A 25,066-nucleotide genomic window follows, 5' to 3' on the forward strand; every position below is an offset into this window, starting at 1 on the left:
CTCATGTACTTTGGTGATTCCGCCATGAAAAGAGAAAGAGTTTGCTGGAAATTTTTCCGCGAAATCAGACAGAGATACACTTGGGGTTTTTTTTTTAAAACAACTAACCAATTAGCATTGAAACATTTAGCTTAGAAATGGTTCCAAGACATCCAATTTTAGAACCATATCTAACCTAATTTTTTCTTTCTTATTTAATTTTCACAGCATTTAATTAGGTAGGTGCCATTACTCATTGTTAGATACTTTATTGGAGCTGCTCTAACAGCATGATTAACACGAGTTCTTAATTTAGGGTTCTTAACTCATGATTCGACACTTTTTTTTTTTTTTTTCCGGCTAAAACTGGCTCTTAGACTATCACTATCGGGAGTGTTTAGCCCGTCTCTTAGGTTACTTTAAAACAAAAAACTACCTAATAATGTATGAGAAGTCGCTTAATTAAGGGCTCCAAGAGGCATCCCTTAGCGGACACGCGTCATAACTGCGACGTCTCTGTCTCATCTCTCATCTCTCTTTTTCTCCCCGGACGAAATCAGTCGGTTGATTCCGAAACTTCTTTCGTGATCTCTCGGAGAGGCTCTTATCGAAAACCTCTTCTTCGTCTTCCTTCGTCTCCTCTTCTCGGAGCCGTCGCTGGAAAATTACCGTCATGATGAAAATACGAACTCCCAAGACCCACAAAGCCAAGCGCGTACTCGAACAGCGAGTTCCTAAGCTGGTAAGTCTTCTTCTATTCAAAGCTTCAAAAAGAGAATTGATTATTGTATTGGTTTCAACAAGAATTGGTGAAGAATCGCTTGAAAGTTATTCACTCTCTGTATCTGATATTGTTGTGTGTAGGTAGAAAATGGGAAGAAGACATTGATACTTGACGGCGCGAACGCTAAGTGATGTGTTGATGGAGCTGTGACGTTTGAAGAAGGAGGTGCCATCAAGTACTCGAGGGGAATGAGAATATTAGACCCTTTGAGAGTGGTGGTGAAACCTCTTTGGAGTTCTTCTCTCTCAAAACTGATTGGTAGCATTTTTGCGGTAAGCCTTTTGCAGCTTTTTTCGTGGCTCTAACTATTGGGAATCTCTGCATTCATCTTGTCTATGTATGAATTTGTATTCAAACGTTTCACATAGTTTCTTGATCATTGTACATAAAGCTGTTATTAAGATGATCTTCATGTGAACTTATTTCATTTTAAGCCATCCTGCTACTGTCTTGTTAGTCCTTATATATGTTCTTATGGGGTATTTGGTAGACGATACAAGCTTGTTCTATTATTGGCTAACTTTGGAAGCTGTTTTCAGCAGTTTTGTGTTGTGGCAAACTGGCAATTACATGTCTCTGTATTAGATTTTGATTCTGTAATTGTAAAGATGGATAATAGAGGTAACAGGAGCAACAGGTTTTCTAATCTCCTTTTGGAATTTACATTTAAGTTTTTTTTAATGCTCTTGCTGGCACTCAAATCGTGATTAGTGTTTGTAGTTTCTACCTTAAGGGCCTCTCCTCCAAGTTTCTTAATTGTGTGATTAGGGCTTAGTGTTGGATTTAGAGTTGTGATTTGTTTGGTAATTTCTTGTGTGTGTTGGATATGTTGAGCAGGTTATTTTTGTTCCACCGGCGCCGCTACATCCGCATATTTACAGCAATGGACATATTTGTTTAGGTATCTCTTTGTCAATCTCCTTTGTTTCTTCACTCTCTGCATTATGTTCTTTGTTTTGTTTTTGGTTCCTTGGTTGGATGCTTCTTTCTGCTGTATGATTTTTCCCATTAACATTAATCAAAATAATGTTCTTGCAAAACCAGGAAACGAATTTCATGCATACATAGAGATAGTTTACGCTTTTTCATGTTTGCTGTTTTTCACAAAACAATTTGAAATTGAAAATGTTTTTGGGAATCTCATTAATCTGACCTCAATGTTTATTAAACAATGTTTAATAAATAAATTTTATCTTTAATTAAACAATGCTTAATTTTTTTTAAGAACCCCTAAATAAGAGACTCCATTGGAACACAAAATGTTGGTGTTTCTTAACTAGGTTTCTTAAGTAAATCTAATATTCAAAATCATGAAGAAACCCCAAATGAGTTTTTGGGTTAATGATGCTCTTATATCTCTTATTTAAGAGACGGTTCTTTATTTTTCTTAGTTAAAACTAAGGAACGGTTCTTAACCGAAGCTAAACCCCCAGAACCCGGATTAATCATGGTCTAAGAGTTTTCTTTTTGTTTTGTTTTTAGGGAAACTGAGTTGAGTGTAGAGAACTGAGTTTATTTTTTATATTCGTGTGCATGCCAAAGCAAACCTAAAATTATTTACGTCAGCGGTTTACATATGTTTTTTCTTTTTGCTGGAAGAGTAGAAACTTCCGTGAGATACTCTCCCATTTTAAGACCTTTAAAACAAATATATTTCTATTTATATTTCGATATAAATCTACAAAAGAAATTAGAAAATAAACTCTATAAATCAATAAAATAGTTGGTATAGTTCCAACATAGCTTATTAGAGTTTTTACATATAAATTCTTCACCTCCTAACCTTCCTTTGAAAACTGGTTTCCCAAATTTAATAAAGAACAAGAGTAAATGGGTACTTCTGTTTGATTGATCAGAAAAACCGTAGAAAAAATTTTTACAAAGAATTATACGTTGACGGTATAAAAAGACACACACACTGAAGATTTTTTTGTTTTTTCACACACACAGAACATTGTATATGTTATGTTCTATGTATAATTTTTTTTGGTCGAAGGTTCTATGTATAAATATAGTTTATCACAAGGACATCCATCCGAGTCTTATTAATTCAACACAAATAACAAAACAAAAAAACAATTGATTTCTTTAAATACATTGAACGTACATTGCTTCTGCCAAAACATAAACTGCTGGAGTTTCACAAGGGAAAGAAAAACAAACAAAAACAAACCAAATAGTTTCCAAAAATCGTATCAAACACATTTTCAAGTATCTAGCTCCAGGGGCAAACTCAGAGAGACTAAAGTCAACCGAATTATTTGAGTACATCTCTTGACTACCCTGTCTCCTTGCAATTTCCAAGGCCACCACTCGTTTAGCTCCATCACAACGTGTGCCATTTTTGGTCTCTGGTTCGAAGAGGGGTTCACACAAGCCATAGCCAGCTCTACGATCTTCCAAGCACCGTTTGTGTCATAGTCTCCCATCAGTTTCGGGTCAATGATGCTCCTGATGTCTCCTTTGGTGAGCATGAACCCAACCCATTCATTAATATGAGGTCTCTCTCGAGTTTTATCTATCACAGGCTGGTTTGTGACTATCTCTAGTAGCACTACCCCAAAGCTGTACACATCACTCTTCTCGCTTAGCCAATTTGTTCTGTAGTACCTGAAAACAGTATCAGATATATATAATATATATAATATATAATATATATATATATATATATATATATTATATATATTATATTTTTTACATTCAGTCCACAACAAGAAAACTCGGAAGATGGATCCATCAACTCACTCAGGGTCTAGATAGCCTGGTGTGCCTGCAACCACTGTGGAGACATGACATTCACCATCGATAGGGAAGGATCTCGAGAGACCAAAGTCAGCTAGTTTTGCTCCGTACGCTCAGTCAACAAGATGTTGGTAGTTTTCACATCTCTATGGACCATAGGAGGCCTACATCCATTGTGCAGATACTCCAATCCTATTAAAAAATGGTTATTCAGTCTTTTTCAGACACATAATCAGAACATGAACATAAAAGGTGCAGAGAATAAGTCAAGCTGTGTCCACCTTGAGCTGACTCTACAGCTATTTGCATCTTTTTCCCATGTTAGGACATTGCCTCCGCGTTTTCCTGTGCCAATTTTTGAATGTCTTAAACAGTGGAAGGAGATAGTTTCATCAGTCAAAATCAAAATCATGCAGTGGAAGTGTTTACCGGACATGTTTTCCCTCAGGTCTCCATTTGCCATTATTCATAGATGAGAGCCAAGTTATCTCCGTCATCACAGTACCCAACAAGTCCCACCAAATGTCTGTGGTGAACTCTTAAAAGAAGCTCCACCTAAGGAGATAACAAAATTGTCATTTTCATGATTGATAAACTTACTCTTTTTTAAAAACCAATAAACACATTGTCAAACATACCTCTTTTTAATCTTTGTAACCTTGAGCTGATGAATAGAGAGCATTTTCACGCTACTTGACATTCATCCAATTTTCCATGGTACCTGTTCCAAACCCTCCTTTTGCCAAGAACCCTCTCGAAGTTATTAGTCATCTTAGTACCTCGGAGTACGTGATCCTGCGGTCCCTTTGATATGATTGATGGATGGTGATCTTTTCTCACTTTTAGCTACACCGTGAACTGGCTTGATGGGGCCTGGAGCTGTTAAATCATGCAAACTGTAGAGGATGGATTCGACCATCCCACAGGGCCCGAGGAATAGGAAGGCCTGGCCCGAGTTAGAAAGAGCGACGGCTCGATCTGTCGGCTCGAGAGTCAGGTCTCTCGGCTTGACTCTTGAGTACTTCTAGCTGACCATCGTCGACTGAAGAGCGTTCGGCTCAGCGGTTGCTCGAACACCTACGGGCCTCTCGGCCCAGCAAAGGAGGCCCACCAAGATGGCGTAAAATTAGGTCAAGAGCGAAGCATCGGGACGTCTATATAAGGGAAAGAAGAGGCAACGAGAAAGAGGGAAAAGACTGACCAAGACTTGACGGCTAGATTAGGGTTTTCACCTTTACTTCGTCTCGCCGTTAATTATACTTCTCCGGTAGCTTGTCGAGCCACCGGTTTCCTTTCTGTCGCACTCTCCTCTTATTTCCTTGTAACCGATCGAACGTTTTCTCTCCGACCATTAATAAGACGTCTTTGTTTAAGCCCACATCTTATTTATTACCGTTTCACGATCAAACAGTTGGCGCCCACCGTGGGGCCTCTAGCAAAGTAACGTCAGAACGATGGTCGTTAGCAATGATAGTTCAGGCGAGGAGCGCGAAGCTCTCGAGGCAACGCCTACGCCTACACCAGCAACTCCACTTCCCCATCCCGCAACCATGGAAACTATCCTGGCGCGCCTAGCCCTACAAGAAGCGGCACAGAAGGCGGCAGTTGACCAAATCACGGCGATAGCAAAGATCCTCGCTCCCCTCGCTGCAAACGCCGAAGCGTCAACAGCGCAGTATCGTCGACACCTGTTCGCCACAGAACGAACCACCGACTTGGCGCCTACGCAGGATAACGATAACCAAAGTCACGGTAACGACACCGGTGCGCACACCGCAAGCGAACTAGCCGCGTTAAAACAGTCGGTCCTCGATATCAATTCTAAGATCCACCAGGTGACGACGTCCGCCCCCCAGATCGAGCATGTACTCGCGGATTCTCTTCGTACACCCTTCACGCGAAAAGTTACCGGCGTACGGCTACAGAAGATGGACAAACTCCGTCTTCCAACCTTCAAAGGCCTCTCCGACCCTTCCACCCACGTCACATCTTTCAACATAGCGATGCGACGCGCAAACCTGACCGACGAAGACAAAGACGCCGGCTTTTGCCAACTCTTCGTCGAAACCCTAGAAGGCCCGGCCCTTACTTGGTTCACCGGCCTCAGAGAGAACTCCGTGGACTGTTTCCACGACCTCTCAACGGCCTTCCTTAAGAACTATATCATGTTCACCAACCAGGAAGCAACAGTGTCAGATTTGTGGAACCTCACTCACGCCAGCGACCAAAGTCTCCGCGACTTCATGGAAAAATTCAAAGCTATTGTCTCGAAGATCGATATCCCCGACCATATCGCCGTCGAATCTTTGATGAACACCTTGCACGTCGATTCCACATTCCGCCAGGATCTTTACCGATACCCGACCAAATCTGTCTCCGACGCCATCGCTCGCTCGCACAACTTTATCCGCATGGAAGAAGACACCAGAGCAAAGTTCGCAAAAGAAGCAGCGGCCAGGCAGCGAGCCCCCCGAACGAACGATACCCGCTCCGAGCCTCGCCAGCATTCCTCCGGTGGAAATATCACTCAGAAGCGAGGCTACGTAAGTTCGGTCGATGATGAGGAGTCTCCAAAATCAGCAGCCATCACGCGAGAGAAAGGCTGGAATCACTGGGATCGAGACCCCGCCTCGAAGCAATCAAAGTCGACCGAACCAACGAGTTCAAACTCCGAGGAGCCAAGGAAATGGTGCCTCTACCACAAAAGGGATTCCCACGATACAAAAGAATGCAAAGTCCTCATCGGGCAATTCTTCGACGGGATCACTAACGGGACGATTCAAATGCCCACTTCTCCAACGACACCGAAAAACACCAAAAGTTGGAGTAAGAACAAGGAGAAGAAGGCACAGAAGTCTCAACAGAACACGGCCCCGAGCGAGGAAAGAGCAAGCCCTGAGCGCACTCCTGTCAACAACGTTGGCCCCGCCAACGATTCGTCAGAAGACGAACATCCGCGTCGCCGGCGACGAGTGGAAGTCATACTCTCTCGCCCTTGCGACTCCTCTGACGACGACTCCTCGATAATGCAACCAGATGTACGCGACAAACTGAACAGCACGGTCGAGCAGTCTCTCACTCCCCCGACAGCAGACAAAGACCTGCGCACCTTACTGAAGCGAAAGAGTGCTACGAACGAGCACGTAGGAAGCGCCATCTCGGCGCGACCATCTCCAAATCCAGCGCCAGGAGTATAGGTCAAAACGGCGACCTTCGCGACCAGCTCAATTCAAAGGCCAACGACCTGCGAATCCAACTCAACCGTTCGAAAGGATCCGATCTGCGACGACGTCTCGAATCAAAAAAGAAAAAGCCCGCAGAAACTCCTCAGTTCGAGAACACAACCGATGATTTAAGGAAGCAACTCGAGTCAATGCGAGCTGCCCACACCCCGCGCATTAGCGTCATAATGGGAGGATCACCTCCTTGCGGCGACTCAGTTCGAGCTGTCAAAGACTACAAGCGACAAGCCACCGCCTCCAAGAAGTGGCCACCTCCGGTCGAAAATGATCACCAGATCACTTTTTCGGCACTAGATACCAAGGGTGTCCACATGCCGCACAACGATCCTCTCCTCGTCGACCTCGACATCGGAGAATGCCTAGTCGCGAAAGTCCTTATCGATACCGGCAGCTCAGTCGATCTCATCTTCCGCGACACACTCGACAAAATGGGAGTCGATTTAAGGGATATGAAGCCTTCTTCTCGTACGCTCACTGGCTTCAACGGAGCCTCGGAGCAAATGATCGGAACAATTCGTCTTCCAGTATACGCAGGTGGTATAACCCGTACCGTCAAGTTCTCCGTCATCCGAGCCAAAGCACCATATAATGCCATCCTCGGAACACCATGGTTGCATTCCATGAAAGCCGTTCCCTCGACGTACCATCAATGCGTCAAGTTTCCCGGCAAAGACGGTAAAACACACAGACGATTCGGGGAGATCAACAAGCCGCGAGAGAACTGCTAATTGCAACTGTAAAGATGCAGCAACAGACTTCCCTCGTCAACTCCGTCGGCAAACTACTTCACAAGATATACCCCCAGAAGGAAGAAGTTCGCGAAGTCGCAATTGACGAATCCGACCCAACGAAAATCATCCGAGTGGGCGTCTACCTATCCGACGACATATGTTCAAGGATCATCTCTTTCATCAAAGATAACGCTTCAACATTCGCCTGGAAGACCTCCGACATGAGGGGGATCGACCCCGCAGTTACCTCCCATGAACTGCATGTCGACCCGACGTTCAAACCCATCCGACAGAAGCGACGGAAACTCGGTCCAGAAAGATCTAAGGCAGTGAACGACGAAGTCGACAGGCTCCTCGACGCGGGTTTTATTACCGAAGTTCGATACCCCGAATGGTTAGCCAACCCGGTCGTCGTCAAAAAGAAAAACGGCAAATGGCGCATATGCGTCGACTTCACGGATCTCAACAAAGCATGCCCAAAGGATAGTTACCCGCTCCCTCACATCGATCGTCTCGTCGAATCAACCGCCGGTAACGAACTCCTAACCTTCATGGACGCTTTCTCGGGATACAACCAGATCCTGATGCATCCCGATGATCGCGAGAAGACGGCATTCATCACCGACAGAGGAACTTATTGCTACAAAGTGATGCCCTTCGGGCTAAAAAACGCCGGCGCGACTTATCAGCGACTCGTTAACCAAATGTTTGCTGATCAGCTTGGTAACACCATGGAAGTGTACATCGACGATATGCTAGTCAAATCGCTCAAGGCCGACGACCACCTAAATAACTTGCGCGAGTGCTTCAAAATCTTGAACGACTATGGGATGAAGCTCAACCCGGCCAAATGTACCTTCGGTGTCACCTCCGGGGAATTCCTCGGCTACATCGTCACTCAGCGAGGAATAGAAGCCAACCCCAAGCAGATCTCGGCGATTCTCGACCTTCCAAGCCCGAAAAACAGCCGCGAAGTGCAGCGACTAACGGGACGCATAGCAGCTCTCAACAGGTTCATCTCGCGATCGACCGACAAGTGTCTTCCCTTCTACGAGCTGCTAAGAGGGAACAAGAGGTTCGTCTGGGACGAAAAATGCGAAGAGGCGTTCAATCAACTCAAGCATTATCTTACGACCCCACCAGTGCTATCGAAGCCAGAAGCCGGCGACACACTATCTCTCTACATCGCCGTCACATCCTCCGCCGTCAGCAGCGTATTGATTCGAGAAGATAGGGGAGAACAGAAACCAATCTTTTACACAAGTAAAAGAATGACAGAGCCTGAAACGAGATATCCAACACTCGAAAAGATGGCCCTAGCCGTCGTCACCTCGGCGAGAAAATTGCGACCCTACTTCCAATCGCACACGATTGAAGTACTATCCAACCAACCACTCAGAACGGTGATGCAAAATACTAATCAATCGGGACGGCTGACCAAATGGGCGATGGAACTGAGCGAACATGACATAGTATACAAGAATCGCACAGCAGCAAAGTCACAAGTCCTTGCCGATTTCTTGATCGAGTTGACGCCAGAGCTGGAGCAAGACCTCATCTTACCAAGTGTAAACTGGATCCTCCACGTCGACGGTTCATCAACGAGTAAAGGGTCAGGAGCAGGAGTGCAATTGCAATCGCCAACAGGGGAACTCATTCGGCAATCATTCAGTTTTGGTTTCGCGGCATCAAACAACGAAGCTGAGTACGAATCCCTCATCGCGGGGCTCCGTCTCGCAAAGGCGGTGAAAGCCAAAAGAATCAGCGCCTACTGCGACTCTCAACTCGTCGTAAGCCAATACCTCGGCGATTACGACGTCCGCAACGAAAGGTTGGACGCCTACCTCAAACTAGTCCAGGATCTTACGCGAGACTTTGAGTTCTTCGAACTCACGAAGGTTCCTCGCGGAGAAAATGTTTGTGCCGACGCCCTCGCCGCTCTGGGAAGCAAGCTACACGACCAAGTCAAGAGGATAATCCCGATCCACAAAATCGAGAAACCAAGCATCGACACGAAGGCAGAACAGGCCGCGATTATAGCAGCAATCGACGACGCAATGGACATTGACGAAGTGGAATCTCGCTCGCCAGATGACCACCCAACAGATTGGCGCAAAGAACTCATCGATTACCTCGCGGAAGGTTTACTGCCCATCGGGAAATGGGACGCCCGGCGATTGAAACGACGCAGCGCACACTACGTCGTCATGGACGGGGAACTACACCGATGGACTGCAACAAAGGTACTACTCAAATGTATCGCCGGTGAAGAAACGAGACTCGTCATGGCCGAAACACACGAAGGAGCAGCAGGCAACCACTCGGGCGGGCGAGCTCTCGCATTAAAAGTTAAAAACCTCGGATTCTACTGGCCAACCATGAACGCCGACTGCGAGACATACGCGCGCAAATGCGATAAATGCCAGCGTCACGCCAAAACCATACACAGCCCAACGGAGTTTCTCCATACATTGACTGCTCCATACCCATTTATGCGATGGGGAATGGACATCATAGGTCCGATGCCGGCATCTCGACAAAAGAAGTTCATACTGGTCCTCACCGATTACTTCACCAAGTGGGTTGAAGCCGAAGCCTACGCCAACATAACCGACAAGGAGGTACAACGCTTCGTCTGGAAGAACATAATCTGCCGATACGGACTACCTTACGAGATAATCACGGACAACGGTTCGCAATTCATCTCGCATCATTTTAAGGGCTTCTGCGACAGATGGCGCATTCGACTCAACATGTCGACACCAAGAAACCCGCAAAGTAATGGTCAAGCCGAATCAACGAACAAGACCATCATAGACGGTCTGAAGAAACGACTCGACTTAAAGAAAGGTTGCTGGGCAGACGAATTAGATGGTGTCCTGTGGTCCCACAGAACCACTCCTCGCGGGGCGACGAAGACTACACCCTTCTCAATGGCATACGGCGTCGAGGCAATGGCTCCCGCAGAAGTGAATGTGACGAGTCTGCGCCGATCACGAATGCCACAGAACACCGAACTCAACCGCACATGCTCCTCGACGCACTCGACGACATCGAGGAAAAGCGCGACCAAGCGTTACTCCGTATCCAGAATTACCAGCATCAAATCGAAAGCTATTACAACAAAAAGGTCAAGTCACGTCCTCTCGAAATGGGCAACCTTATCTTAAGAAAGGTCTTCGAAAACACTAAGGAGTGGAAAGCCGGCAAGCTCGGAGCCAATTGGGAAGGACCATACAAGATAGTCGAAGTCATCAAGCCAGGAGTATACCGCCTCGAGACTTCAACAGGCGAAGCAGTACCGAGAGCCTGGAACGCCAAACATCTCCGCCTCTTCCATCCTTAGTCAAAGCAAACACCAACCCGAGTAAATGCGCCCAAAAGGCCACTTTTACTCGCCAAAAAAAAAAAAAAAAAAAAAAAAAAAAAACTAGTAAATGCGCCCAAAAGGCCACTTTTACTCGCCAAAAAAAAAAAAAAAAAAAAAAAAAAAAAAAAAAGAACTACGAATGGCTTGATTCCCGCAAAGGGATACGTAGGCAGCCCAAAGAAAAAGGGTCCAGCCGAAATAAAAAAAAAAACAAAATTCCTCCCCGAGGAATCGATCTCAGAAGCAGACGATCACCTAAGCGATGCCTACACGAGCACGCCCCGGCTCCTCGAACAAATGTATCGGCACTCGCATCCCACGTTGAATACGTCCCGATCAGACACATATTCACGGAAATCGACCGCGTTGCGACCGAAACCAACACGGCCGAGACAATGACTCCGATTCATCCTATAATTGACTAAGTAAGGTCCGACCGACCAAACGCTTGAAAATTACGGTAGGATCGACTTGGAACCGTCAAAGTCGAAAACTCCTCCCCGAGGAATCGATCTCAGAAGCAGACGATCACTTAAGCGATGCCTACACGAGCACGCCCCGGCTCCTCGAACAAACGTATCGGCACTCGCATCCCACGTTGAATACGTCCCGATCAGACACATATTCACGGAAATCGACCGCGTTGCGACCAAATCAACGCGGCCGAGACAATGACTCCAATTCATCCTATAATTGACTAAGTAAGGTCCGACCGACCAACACTTGGAAATTACGTTAGGATCGACTGGGAACCGTCAAAGTCGAAAACTCTTGATTAACAATTAAAACTCAAAATGGCAAACGGTCGCGACTCAAAGAGATCGACCGAGACAAAGTCATAATGAGCTTAAAACTATAACGATTCGACATCTCGAGTCAGCATTTCACACCGAACGAACAGAGTCATTTCAAATCTTGAGAAATCACGATTCTTGATAGACAAATCTAAGTTGAGAGATTCAGTTCGGTCACTAAAAGAGTTCGAGATGACAAGAAAATAACAAAATAAAAGCCTCGAAGGCGAAGGTTCGAAAAACTACAACAATGAGTCATCTATGACTCAAAAGAAAACAACAAACAAGGAAAACTAAGCTTCCCGATCACTCTCGCGATCATTAAGCGCGGAAAGCTCCGAAGCTCCGACGCTCGATCCTCGGGCAATCGGAAGGACTTGCACCGCAGCATCTTCCAACACCTCGCCGGTGTCTTCTTCGCCTCCTCGAACAGTCAAAGGATTTTCGATACGAAGCGTCGTTTCCTCGCACCCTTCTCCAACCGGGCGAGTAAACGAGACATGAAGATTCGCCGCGGTCTCCGAGTCAATTAAGCCGGCGTTGGAACCAAACGGATCGAGGCCCGCCAGAATCCGGGCATCCACGAACTGAGACTCCAACGTAAGAGGAGAGAGTCTAAAGTCTCCCTCAGGGATCTCGCCAACCTTCAGCTGCTCGGCCTCTTGTTCGTACTTCCTCTCATACTCGACGAACATATCAATGGAGGCTTGCGGTATGTCGTTCCCGGCTCCCTTCAAGGCCTCGAGGCACTTCCTAGTCCCAAAGGCTTGGCTGTAGAGTAACCGAGCCTCGTCGTAAGGACCCCGACGCTCCTCTCGAGAACGAATCCTGGCAAAGCAACGATTAGCCTTGGCGGCCATTTCCGCCTCTACTCTCCCCCTTTCTCTCGTCACCTCCAAGATTCTGGAGTCTCTCAGACGTTTCATCTCTCGCTCGTGCGTGGCGGCGAGTGAAGCCCTCTCACTCTCGAGATCGGTGTTTTTCTGTTCAAGCTCGCGGACGGTTCGTCGAGACGAATCCAGCGCAGCTTTAAACTCGTCGCGTCGAGCAGCGGTGCGGGTCATCACCCCGTCGAGCCTCTGCAGATCAGCCCTCAACTCGTTCAGTTGACGAGCAGACACCTCTTCCTTCTCAGCGAACTCTTTTTTGGCCCGCTCGAGCTCCTCCAAGGCTCCTTTGAGGGCCGTGTCGTATTTATCAATCACGACATTCATCGTGCTATCACCCTGAACGCGCGACACAACAGAAATCGTGAGAAGTTAGGAGTCAAAGGATTCAGAAAAATCGTAAGAAGTTAGGACCAAGCCGTTTACCAGCAGTTTGACCCTTGCAGCTTCTTCGTATTCACCCCCGAAGATCAGGTCCTTCACAGCAGGAAGAGGTTTCGCCCTCCCTCTTAGTTGACGGAGAAACTCCCCACATTTCTCCGGAACATATACTAAGGGAGCCGGTCCCTCGTAGTGAAAGGCGACCTTGTCGGGAAAGTTGAATCCAGGAGCCCTCCTTAGAATAGCAGAGCCACCGGAAGAAGTGCCGATCTGGACGGCCCCTCCTCCGACGGGAATCGGAGTTCTCTCGCAAGGAAGCGTCGGGACAGGGGACTGCCTCTCATCGTCGCCTTCATTATTTCCTCTCCTTATCAGGAGTGGCGACCCCTCGCTATCCCCTTCGGAATCATCCGAGCAAGCGACATTAAGAGAAGTCTCGCGCTCCCCCCCTTCACTCACTCTTTCCTCGTTATTCCGTCCCTCCGAGGCTTCGACCTCAGAACCCCCTTCTTCGGGTTGGATTTCTTCTCCTCGAGCATCTTCTTCCTCTTGCTCGATTTGCTCGTTGGCGTTTTCCACCTGCTCATCGGCATCTCCCAACTGCTCGCCGGCGAACTTCTTCTTTGTCTTTTTGGGCTTGCTCTTCTTCCGGGGCTCAATAGAAGGAGGGGCCTCGCTCGTCCCCTCGGCGCCCCTCCCGGCTCTCGAACCATCGTCTCTTTTTCTTTTCTTGCCCTTCCCCGCAGTTCTGGCACCGGAAGGGAGAGCCTCGCCAGAACGAGGAACCGCTGCTGGGGGTCCTTCCCCGCTAGCCAGCCCCAGCTGGGCCGCTATTATTACGCTCAAGTCAGGGAGAGTGCCCATCTTCTTCGCCTCGGTAATTTGTTTTTGGATATCCCTCGGGAAGATGTCCAGTCGCTTAGCACGAATGGGAAGAACGGTCGGGAGGTCGGATCTCCACCTTCCTGAAAACATAAGGCAGAAGAGTCAGGACGTAAAAAAAAAAATTTGCGACTAAAAGAGCACAGTCTAGAGGTGCGAGAGAACGTACTTCGAGCGATTCGATCTTTAAGCCCACAGATCCTTTCCACGGATATCTCAGACCAGCGATAGACTCGAAGCAGAGCGACGGCGCGAACACTCCTCAAGAAATCTTCGGGATAAGCTGGGGAGGTAGGATGGCCGACTGCATACAAAAAAAAGGGGTTGGTCAGAATCGACAAATCGCTTACGGTTCGCAATAGAGTATTCTACCGCAAGAACGGTTCCAAAGAACTCGGTAATCGTCTTGGGGAGGCTCCTCGAAGGCCGAGCTGTCGGACTTAAGGAAGAAGTAGGAGCGCTGCCAATTCTGCGTCTTGTTCGGATGACCGGCACATATGTTGCAGTTTGGTCGCATCTTCACCGAGTAGGTGCCATCTTTCATATCGGTTATCGAGGTCATCTCCTCGAACGACCTAACGCTCATCGGCATGTCGATCTGCTCCGCCAAAACCGACAAAGTAACCGCTAGACGCAGCGAGCCATTCAGCAGCTGACTGATCGCGAGATCCCGACGTCTGGCGTATGCTGTGATCAGTCGCGGGATGGGGAACCAGCAACGAGTGTCCTCCTGAAAATAGGATTCGTACACCGTCTGGTACCCCATCGGAGGAGACCAGGGTCTCTGCGCTCCCGTGGGCACAAGGAAGGTCACGCCTACGGCACCCGTAGCCCGAAGAACCCTCTTCACGCTTCCAGAGTCGACCTCGTCTCCTCTACGCCTTCCCAGTCCTGACCGGCCAAGAAGGCAGGACGCAATAAGTCGGGATGAAGTTGAGGAAGCTCCTCGAAAATTCCATCGGGGTAAAAAGTGGTCGGGAAGAACTCAACCTCAGAATCATCGCCATCCGAGAGACCAACCTCCGCAGGCCGAGCTCTCAGGGTGATCGAGTCAACGGGCATCGCCCCGCTCTGACCGTCTCTCGAACTTTCCACTGCATCCCTCGCAACGACGTTCTGACATCCTTCTCTCGCGAGTCTCGCAGCATCCGCAACCAGAAGTCGATGAGAGCGAGATAGATTTGCCGTGTCCATCATCGCCTCGCGATGAATCGCCTCCGAATCTACGACACGACTCCCGTCGGATTCGACGTCGCTGCGGCTGCCTTTCCTTTCGATTGTTTCGATAACCTCTGACCCGACGACATCGCAGAGCGAAACAGCGAAGAACGTTTCGAACAAATCTAACAACGCTTAGAGAGATAAGGGAAAGAGAGAGAAAGTACCTTTGGTCGCGGAGAAAAACTTGAAGGAATGGAAGGGGATCCGCGTATTTATAAGGAAAAGAGAGGGGAGAAACTCGAGGCGCCATCATTAGGTCTATTCGGGCCTAAACGGGCCTCGAAATCCGCCCTAAAAACCCAGCGGACCCTCGCGGCGTTTCAACTTCTCGATTCAAAAAAAAAGGGGGGTGGGGGATTCGAGGTATCGTCATTAAAGCCTAAACGGGCCTTAATGGGCCTCGAAACTCTCCCAAATATCCAGCGAACCTTCGCGACGAACCCTTTTTACGACACGACGACCAAAAGGAGAGATAAAAGCCTCTGCTGCTCGCTTCCGAGAGGGCAACGTTGTGTGACTCGCCGACCGATCGTTCAAATCTTCCGACAGACCTCCTATTCTCTCAAACCTTCAAACCTTAGAATCCATCACGAGCTGGAAATCACCCGCTCACTGATGGACTAGGGGGGGACTTACTGTAGAGGATGGATTCGACCATCCCACAGGGCCCGAGGAATAGGAAGGCCTGGCCCGAGTTAGAAAGAGCGACGGCTCGATCTGTCGGCTCGAGAGTCAGGTCTCTCGGCTTGACTCTTGAGTACTTCTAGCTGGCCATCGTCGACTGAAGAGCGTTCGGCTCAGCGGTTGCTCGAACACCTACGGGCCTCTCGGCCCAGCAAAGGAGGCCCACCAAGATGGCGTAAAATTAGGTCAAGAGCGAAGCATCGGGACGTCTATATAAGGGAAAGAAGAGGCAACGAGAAGAGGGGGAAAAGGAACTGACCAAGACTTGACGGCTAGATTAGGGTTTTTCACCTTTACTTCGTCTCGCCGTTAATTATACTTCTCTGGTAGCTTGTCGAGCCACCGGTTTCCTTTCTGTCGCACTCTCCTCTTATTTCCTTGTAACCGATCGAACGTTTTCTCTCCGACCATCAATAAGATGTCTTTGTTTAAGCCCACATCTTATTTATTACCGTTTCACGATCAAACACAAAAGTAAGTGAATGAATTAGAGTATAGGTTTTCACTAATCTCAAGAACGTACCAGTATTTCTTTCTGTTTTTTTCTTTCGAACAACAAAGAAAGTGGCGACGATAACTATCAGAGCGAACACTCCAGCCACGGGCGCTGCGATAGCAACCACTGGACTCTTACTACTCTTGCCTTTGACAGTCGGAATTGTCGTACCATCCAAACTGTAACCATTGAAAGTGATGAAGGGAGTCTGATATACCATTTTCTTGAATGAATGCTAAATTTATTCTAGATTAATAATATCACTCTATCATCAGTCTGATATAATTTTTTCTTGAGTGAAGGTTAAATTTATTCTAGATTAATGATATCACTCTACTATCACTCTACCACCAGTCTGATATAAGGCCTGTTTGTTTGTACATCTGGAAAATGTATCTAGATGGTCCATCTAGATGTCTTATCCAGATGCTCCATCTAGGTGTTGTTCGTTTCTTCATTTCGTCCATGCATCTAGATGAATCATTTGAATGCAACTATGTTCGTTTACTTTTCATTTTTTAACTTCCATCTACATCTAGGTGGACTTGTTAATAAAATGATTAAAATATAACTTTTTGCGTTTTGGCGGAAAAATAGCATTTTTACGGTTTTGGCGGAAAATATTTTTGCGGTTTTTGAGGAAAAATGTGTTTTTGGCGAAAATGTGCATTTCGTTGTTTTGGCGGAAAAATACGTTTTTATGGGTTTGGCGGAAAAATACGTTTGGCGATTTTGACGGGAAAAGTGTGTTTTACGGTTTTGGCGGGAAAAGTGTTTTTGACGGGAAAAATATTTTTTTCACGATTTTGGCGGGAAAAGTATTTTCGCGATTTTGGCGGGAAAAATATTTTCGCGGTTTCGACGAGAAAATACATTTTTTCCTGTTTTGGGTGGGAAAATACATTTTTCCAATTTTGGCGGGAAAGTGCATTTTTCCGATTTTGGCGGGAAAATTGCGTTTTTCCGATTTTGGCGAGAAAATGCGTATTTCCGGTTTAGGCGGGAAAATGCGTTTTTTCGGTTTAGGCGGGAAAATTCTGTTTTCCGGTTTTGGCGGGAAAATTCTGTTTCCGGTTTTGGCGGAAAAATTCTGTTTTCCAGTTTTGGCGGGAAAATGCGTTTTTCCGGTTTTGGCGGGAAAATGCGTTTTTCTGGTTTTGACGGGAAAATGCGTTTTTCCGGTTTTGGCGGGAAAATTCTGTTTTCCAGTTTTGGCGGGAAAATTGTGTTTTTCAATTTTGGCGGGAAAATGCATTTTTCTGGTTTTGGTGGAAAAATTCTGTTTTCTGGTTTTGACAGGAAAATTGTGTTTTCCGGTTTTGGCGAGAAAATGCATTTTCTGGTTTTAGCGAGAAAATTGCGTTTTTCAGGTTTTGGCGAGAAAATGATTTTTCCGGTTTTGGCCGGAAAATACTTTTTAGTTTGGCGGGAAAATGTGTTTTTTTTTTTGTTTTGGCGGGAAAATGCGATTTTTCGGTTTTGGTCGAAAAGTGCGGTTTTACTGGTTTGACCGAAAAATGTGTTTTTATGGAAATGTGTGTTTTAAGTTTTTTTTTGCGGAAAAATGCATCTTGCGATTTAGGCAGGAAAGTATGTTTTTCAGTTTTTGCGAAAAATGCATTTTTTGGTTATATTAGAAAATGTATATGCAAAAAAGTAGAATTTAGGGTTTGAAAATAATATTTTGATTTTAAAAGATCATTTTTGTCATTTATCATTTTGGACTGAACTAGATGCATCTGCATCCAGATGCACCATCAAGACTCACCTTCATTTGGGTGAGAATTTGAGATGAGTTTATAAAAATTCAGCTGGATGATCTATCTGGATGTAGCATTATAATGCACAAAACGAACATCGATTTGCATCTTCACCTAGATGATCCATCTGGGTGAGCAAACGAACAGGGCCATACTTTTTTCTTGAATGAATGTTAAATTTATTCTAGATTAATAATATCACTGTGCTATCACTCTGCCATCAGTCTGATATTCTTTTTTCTTGAATGAATGTTATATTTATTCTAGATTAATAATATCACTCTACTATCACTCTACCATCAGTCTGATATACTGTTAAGGATATGATCATCTTACACTAGTGTTAAAGATTTGCTGTTTATCCTTTCTTGAAGAGAGCCTGGAACTGTAAGATTAAGCTTCGGGTTTCCACTCAAGTTTCTGTGAAAGAAAAAAAAAAGAACTGAATCTCTCGAAAATAGGACAAAACGAGGCAGTGAGCTGGGGCTAGAGAAGTAGTGTGAGAAGAGGCTCACATGAGTTTCAACAACTTCATATCAGCAAAAAAGGCTGGGATCTCTCCTGATAAATCATTCTTTGATAAATCTCTGTCCATAAAAATAGTAAAAGAAACAAAGTTATTGCAGAGTTATCCTTTCTCCCAACACAACAAAGACTTTTTGGTGTTACAGTTCAAATACTTACAACTCTATCAGCTGTGTTAGCTTGGATATGTCAGATGTTATAGTACCATTCAACTCGCTCCCATTCAAGTTCCTATTATTTGTGAAACATAAATAATTTTTCAAGGCCAAAACATAACTATTTAGAACCTTGTGATAAAGAATAGAGAACATACAAAGATATGATCCGTGATGGCTCAGAATCAGGATAACTACAGTTCAAACCTTCCCACCGGTAAAGCTGAGGAACACATGGATCACCTTGCCAGCTTACCTTTTTGTTCAAACCATATGTCTTCTTGATGTTGAGCATAGCAGAAACTAATCATCACATTCAAACTCAACTTAGGTTAAGAGACGAGACGTTTTTATTATCATAGAATGACGTAGAAACATGTTTTACCTTCATCTTTAACGGTCTCAAGCTGTAAAAGGTCTACAACAGTATAAATCTCGAGGGCGTTGAGAAGAGGAGGAAGGGTTGAGTTACCAGTCATTGTAAAAGTGAAATTAAAGTTCCCATCAGGAGAACTCATGGCCCTTCGACTGGCGAACGATGAAATTTTGAGACTTTCAGGCCTTAGCCAGGCGTACCAACGAATGCCACCGTTGTAAGTAATGTTAAACTCTCTAATGTCATTGGCTTTTAGAGTTTGGACTTCGGCGAAATGCATGTATACATATGAAAGTTGAGTGGTTTCATCAAGAGTCCACCATATGCTCCATGGCTCACTAGCGTTTGCTGGGACACCAGCAGTCCTTATCACGGCTTGAGGCACTTCGTAGAAGCTAAGACTTGTATCAACATGGTTATCAGTGCTTATCGTTTTGGTGTAAGTATTCAAGAATGGACTCCATACTTGGTCGTTTGGGTCCTCTTCATACCTGGGAACATGCTTTTTATTTGTTACTTCGAGAACACGCAAAGATCAAACAAGCACAAAACTTCTTATGACCTAAAAAGAGCTCGTTAGACGGTAGGAGGACTTCTAACATTTAGCCGTATATGTCAACCCCCTAAACCGTCTAAGCAAATATATATAATTTGCTTATATAAAATACTATAGATAATATATCTGGTTCACTTGACATTAAATATATGTAGTCCACAAATATATATATAAACTGGTATTGGAAAATTTAAAAATGAAATTTTTTTCGAATATCATTTGTAAAATTAGTTTAATAAAGATACGGTTTAAAAACATGTTTAAAATTATTGAGATAGATAAATCTATCTATCTATCTATTATTATAAAGAAGGGTTCTTTCACTCTTCCTTGTGCCACATGTGCGTCCACGTCAGAAAGTCATTGCACGAGAGGACGACACGTGTCCGCCGGTTGAAACTCACCGTTTCATCAATTTTTTTTTGACTAATCGTCTTCATCAACTTAACGCCGACTTTTAGGGTTCATTCACATCTTTCGTCAATGGATTCCGACATGGTGGATATCGCTCCTCCTGCGTTTGCTTGGTGTTCGAAAACTCTAGAAATCCACAAAGGTTGAATCTTTGTATCCTTTTGTGTAGTTTATGTATCCATTTTTATTGACTCCATCAACATGAAGATCCATAATCGTACATGAGCAGTTTTTTATAAATCTTATCCCCAATTCGAAAAGGGTTTTCCGGCGATGAATGCTCTCCAACCTTAAAAAGGTTTGTAAGTTTTCATGTGTTTCCAAAGAACGCTGTCTTATTTGACATTTTTGGTCGAACGGAGTTTGTATTTACTGTTGTTTCCAACTAACTAAGCCTTTTTTTGGAATCGGATTTGCAGGCCCACCATAAAGGTTGCCTTTTTCATTTACTTTCTGCACATTTTTGTTGAATCTATTTGTTAGTTGAGATGCAGAAACTTCTGATTTAATTTATTTGTTGATGCGTTGAATGTCTGATTGAGATAACAAAATCGTCTTTACTTTTCCCTTTGCTATGAATTTGTGAGTGTGTGTGTGTGTTGAGATGCCTTTGATTTTGGTTTTGGCTTTATGTATTTTGTGTTGAAGAAGGGGCTGCGACACTTTGTCGGAGGGAGTATTGTAAAATACAAGTCTAATTTAGGCTTCGATGATCAGCCTGCTGCACAAGTAATCACTTCACAGACTATGGGTTGCAATCTTCAAACGTCAACACTAAACACCCTACAAAACCCATACTTGAATTTTGATCTTCTATTCTGTTTTCTTCTTCGTGGATGATATGCTCACTGTTGCTGATATGCTCATTGTTGCTGATATGCTCAACTGCTATTTTCTTCTTCACGGACTATTCTGTTTTCTTCTTCGTGGATGATATGCCCAACACTAAACACTAGCTTGGAAACTAACGACAATTGCTGATATGCTAAGTTTAATTTCCTCAGTGATGGAATATCAGACACTTGATCTTCTATTATGCTCATTTTAAACATAACCACTCTTTGCTGTCTGTGTGTTGTGGCAAATGAAATAAGAGAGTATGTTTTGATATCATGTGTATATTGCAGGGAGGTCTGGAAACTTATCCTCTTCCGCCTTGATCCAGTTTGCAATCTATTTTCTTCATGGCCACAGCTCTTATCATGGTTGAGGCAAGGCTCAGGAGCTGCTCCTAAAACGATGAGGACTGTGGTGTCTCAAGCTGCAATTTTTCTTCTATGGCGTCAACGCAACAACTTTCTTCACAACCAGCAGTCAATAAAGGTCATAAGTTTGTTTAGAGTCATCAACCAGAAGTGCGTGACTGGCTTCCTGTTTTCTTTTTCTGTTGAGAGCACTGCTCTGTTTTGTACTGGCTTCCTGTTTTTTCTTTATTTTTGCCATGGAGTTCAGTTAGATTAGGTTCTTACATTTGTAGTTTCATATTTCATTTTTCAATAATATTAACATATTTTAGCCAAAAAGAACAATAATACTATCAGACTTTACAACACAGTTTGCACATTATCTGAATGTGCTATTTATTTTCAGTTTCGTATGTTATATCGATTAGCAAATTTTCTGACGTAATGAAGGAGTCAACTTTAGTATACGAAAATAATACATGAGGAGAATGTAGCTTATGGATAAAAAGATTAAAATGTTTTTCCGATAACATATTTTGTAATGATAAGATAAAGAAAACTCAAACGTCAAAAACGACATCCTTAAATATGCAAAAAGTTAACCAACATATTATATAAAACAAATCAACTTCAGAATTCTACAATTTCACATGCAATATATCAAATTCCTTCTCCAGTTATTAAGAAGTTTTTTAAAAGAAGTAAAAGTTAATACAAAAGGTTAGCATTTGTTTCTTATTGGGTTCTTAAATATTATGAAAAAAAAACAATGGAAACATATGCAAATTGCTTAAAAAATCATCCATATAAATTAAACGTTATATTTTTGAAAAACGTTATATACAAATATAATCCATTGGTTTCAAATAAGTCGACACAACTGGTGTATAACATAGCCTCATACAATATAATCCATACAACATAAACTAATCAAACATACTTATAACTAAAAATAATAATAGTAATATTTAAAAAAAAAACAAAACAAAAAAAAATAGTTTGCACAAATTTTAAATATATATTGTTAAGTAGAAATAGTCATTCGTATATTTAGATGGAAAGCAATATATATAGATAAAAAAATCTTGAAAAGGGTGATTGTTTTACTAATTAACAATTGATATTAAAAATACAATGCAACTATTTAGATCAAATTTTGAATAATTATTTAGTTTAATATAATAAATATTTAGTTGTAAACTATTTTCTGTACGCTTTTGTATTCTTTTGTATTATGTTATAAATATCTAAACATCAATCAAAAAATTTCGGTGAGAATTTAACAGCTTATTAATTTATAGTCATTTTTTCAATTTCAACACATAATATATACCGAGTACGAAAAAACATAAAAAACCCTAAGATTTGATCATTATATATTATTTATTTCAGTCAAATGCTTTATTGGGTTTTAAATATAAATATATATATATATATATATATATTATTTATTTTAGCTTATATTTTACTCTTAATTGGGTACTTATGCCGTGGTTATGGAAGTTATTATCATATAATAACTTATGAGGTGCATATAATATTCAGAAATATTGTGTAATTATTGATTCAGATGTATATATTAGGACACTCACACCTAAAAAGAATATGAACTCTGCGTTGTATGCATTAACAATATTGTAAGCAAAGAGAATTCAACGAATTGCCATGCAACCATATCTTTCACCACCAGTGCATCGTTGATTGGTTTATATCAAATTTAAACTACCCAACATGCCAAGCTACAATATTTTAATATTATTATTTTCGGTTTACACGACTAATAATTAACCGAAGTTCGTCTATTTCCTGACGATACTATTTAGATTCATCCAAATCCATAAAATTACAAAAAGTGATGTGATGACACCTAAAAAAAAATATTTATCAAGACACCATGGTATATTTAGTCTCCAAATACAATAACATATACATAATTTAACTAATATGTATATTTTAAAACATAACAATTTATATTGAATATTTACTCTAACTATTTTCATTATTTTCAAAATATTATCCCGTCCGTAGGGCGGACCCACGATAGTAGAGAAATATAAACTTATTTCACAAATAAATCAAACGCCGTCTAACCATTCGTGTCGATGTCATAATATTTGTCTATAACGTACGCTATTATGTATCCGATTTATTAAAATCCGCATAAAATAGTATAAAACATGAAATCGGTGCGCTTAACCGTCGCCTAAACTGTTTTTAGAAAATTGTGTAAAAAGATTGTTTTTTGTAACCTGATGACGCTTGAACTGGTTGAAAAGAATACTCTGGCGAAACGCGTCAAAGACCCGGTTTCTGTGACGTAACTCTGGTTAGGCAACGGACGAAGTTCAAGAGACGAGATGAACGGTGTCGTTGGTCCTGTCTTAACAAGACAAACTTGAAGACGTTCTTGCGTTACGACATGGATGATCTCGGTCATTGAAAAATTTGCTACTCCTTCTATTGTAACAGAAGACCATTTGTTAGGACCAATATGAAGATCAAAGCTAGGGAGTTGATTCAGGCCGTCATAGTTCCCATACACAAAGCTTCCTCTGATCAGATATTTGCTATTCGCTGTGACGTTGACGTTGTAGCAGTTTCTTTTACCATCAGGGAAGCTTCTCAACGACCAAAGTTGTCGCTGAAACTGAGTCGTGTAGGCATCTTTTATCTTCCCCACAGATCCACTATCAATGTAATCCGCATCTGATTTGTACGTTATATTGATCGTATTCTCCACATAAGTTGTGTTCTCTGGAACCAATCCACAATCCAAGCTGATGAATTCTATTCATGACCAACACCATAAATATAAGCAAATAAAAATCTTTCAAATGAGTAATAAAAAAACATCATCTAGTTTTCAAGAACCTGCTCGGTTTTGAGCTTCAACTGATCTCGGAATGGTAAAAGTGAAGATGAAGAGAAGAAGAAACCAATCAAGAAACCTCATTTCTTCTTGAATAGGTGAATTAGATTCAGAGGACAGTATTATTCATATTGTTCATTGCTATAAATTAGCAAGAAACTGAGATAACATATATATTGGTCAACTTTGTGCAAAGTCTTCAACATTATTAGATTATGTCAGGTGATTGTTCATTCCTACAAATTAGCAAGAAACTGAGATAACATATATATTGGTCAACTTTGTGCAAAATCTTCAACATTAGATTATATCAGGTGATTGTAACATTACTACCCTTACTTGCCTACGACATTGTTTATGGCGTCAGGCCACTAGGTTTCAAAATTATATTAATAGAGTGATTTCAAACGAACGAGTCAATTGTGGCAATTGTGATATGTGACCTCGTCGTTAGCTATGCCTACAATAACAAAGAGCTGACTTCAATTATATAATTGTTGGCGTATCTAATTTCGCTTATAGAACTTCCACCATTGAGACTGGACTTTGGTGTATGTGTTTGTTACCTTTCGTTCACAATAAATAGTAGATCCTAGATTTTACACAAACAACACAAGGATTCTAAATAGTGGATCCTAGATTCAAGACGTGCAATTATCCAAGACCAGCAAATTCTGTGAAGAGCCGGAATGGTGTTTTAAACGCGATTGCGCAAGTATTTTGCCAATTAACAAATTGCAGAATAAACAATCTTGGAAATTTAGAAAGTTTTTTTATTTGCATACAGTAAAATTTTGAAACAATCAAATAAACAAGAGTGACATCAGACTATGTAGGATTTGAACCTACGACATTGGGATTTGGAGACTGATACAGAGAGGATATCTAGAATAAATATTTAATTATTTAGTATTTATTTAGAGTTTATTTATTATTGAGATAATTATCTCTATTTAGGGTTTTTATGCTTTCTTATATATATAGTTTTTGAGGCTATGTTTTTAGGTAGTTTATGTTTTGATTAATAAAAGTTA

General features: G+C 42.8%; 1 pseudogene; it reads right to left on the bottom strand.

Moving 5' to 3' along the window:
* Positions 1–2,851: 2,851 nt before the first annotated feature.
* LOC106420642 lies at positions 2,852–24,285 on the bottom strand (annotated as a pseudogene).
* Positions 24,286–25,066: the final 781 nt, after the last annotated feature.

Source organism: Brassica napus, chromosome C6 (genome assembly GCF_020379485.1).
Source record: "Brassica napus cultivar Da-Ae chromosome C6, Da-Ae, whole genome shotgun sequence".
Classification (NCBI taxonomy): domain Eukaryota; kingdom Viridiplantae; phylum Streptophyta; class Magnoliopsida; order Brassicales; family Brassicaceae; genus Brassica; species Brassica napus.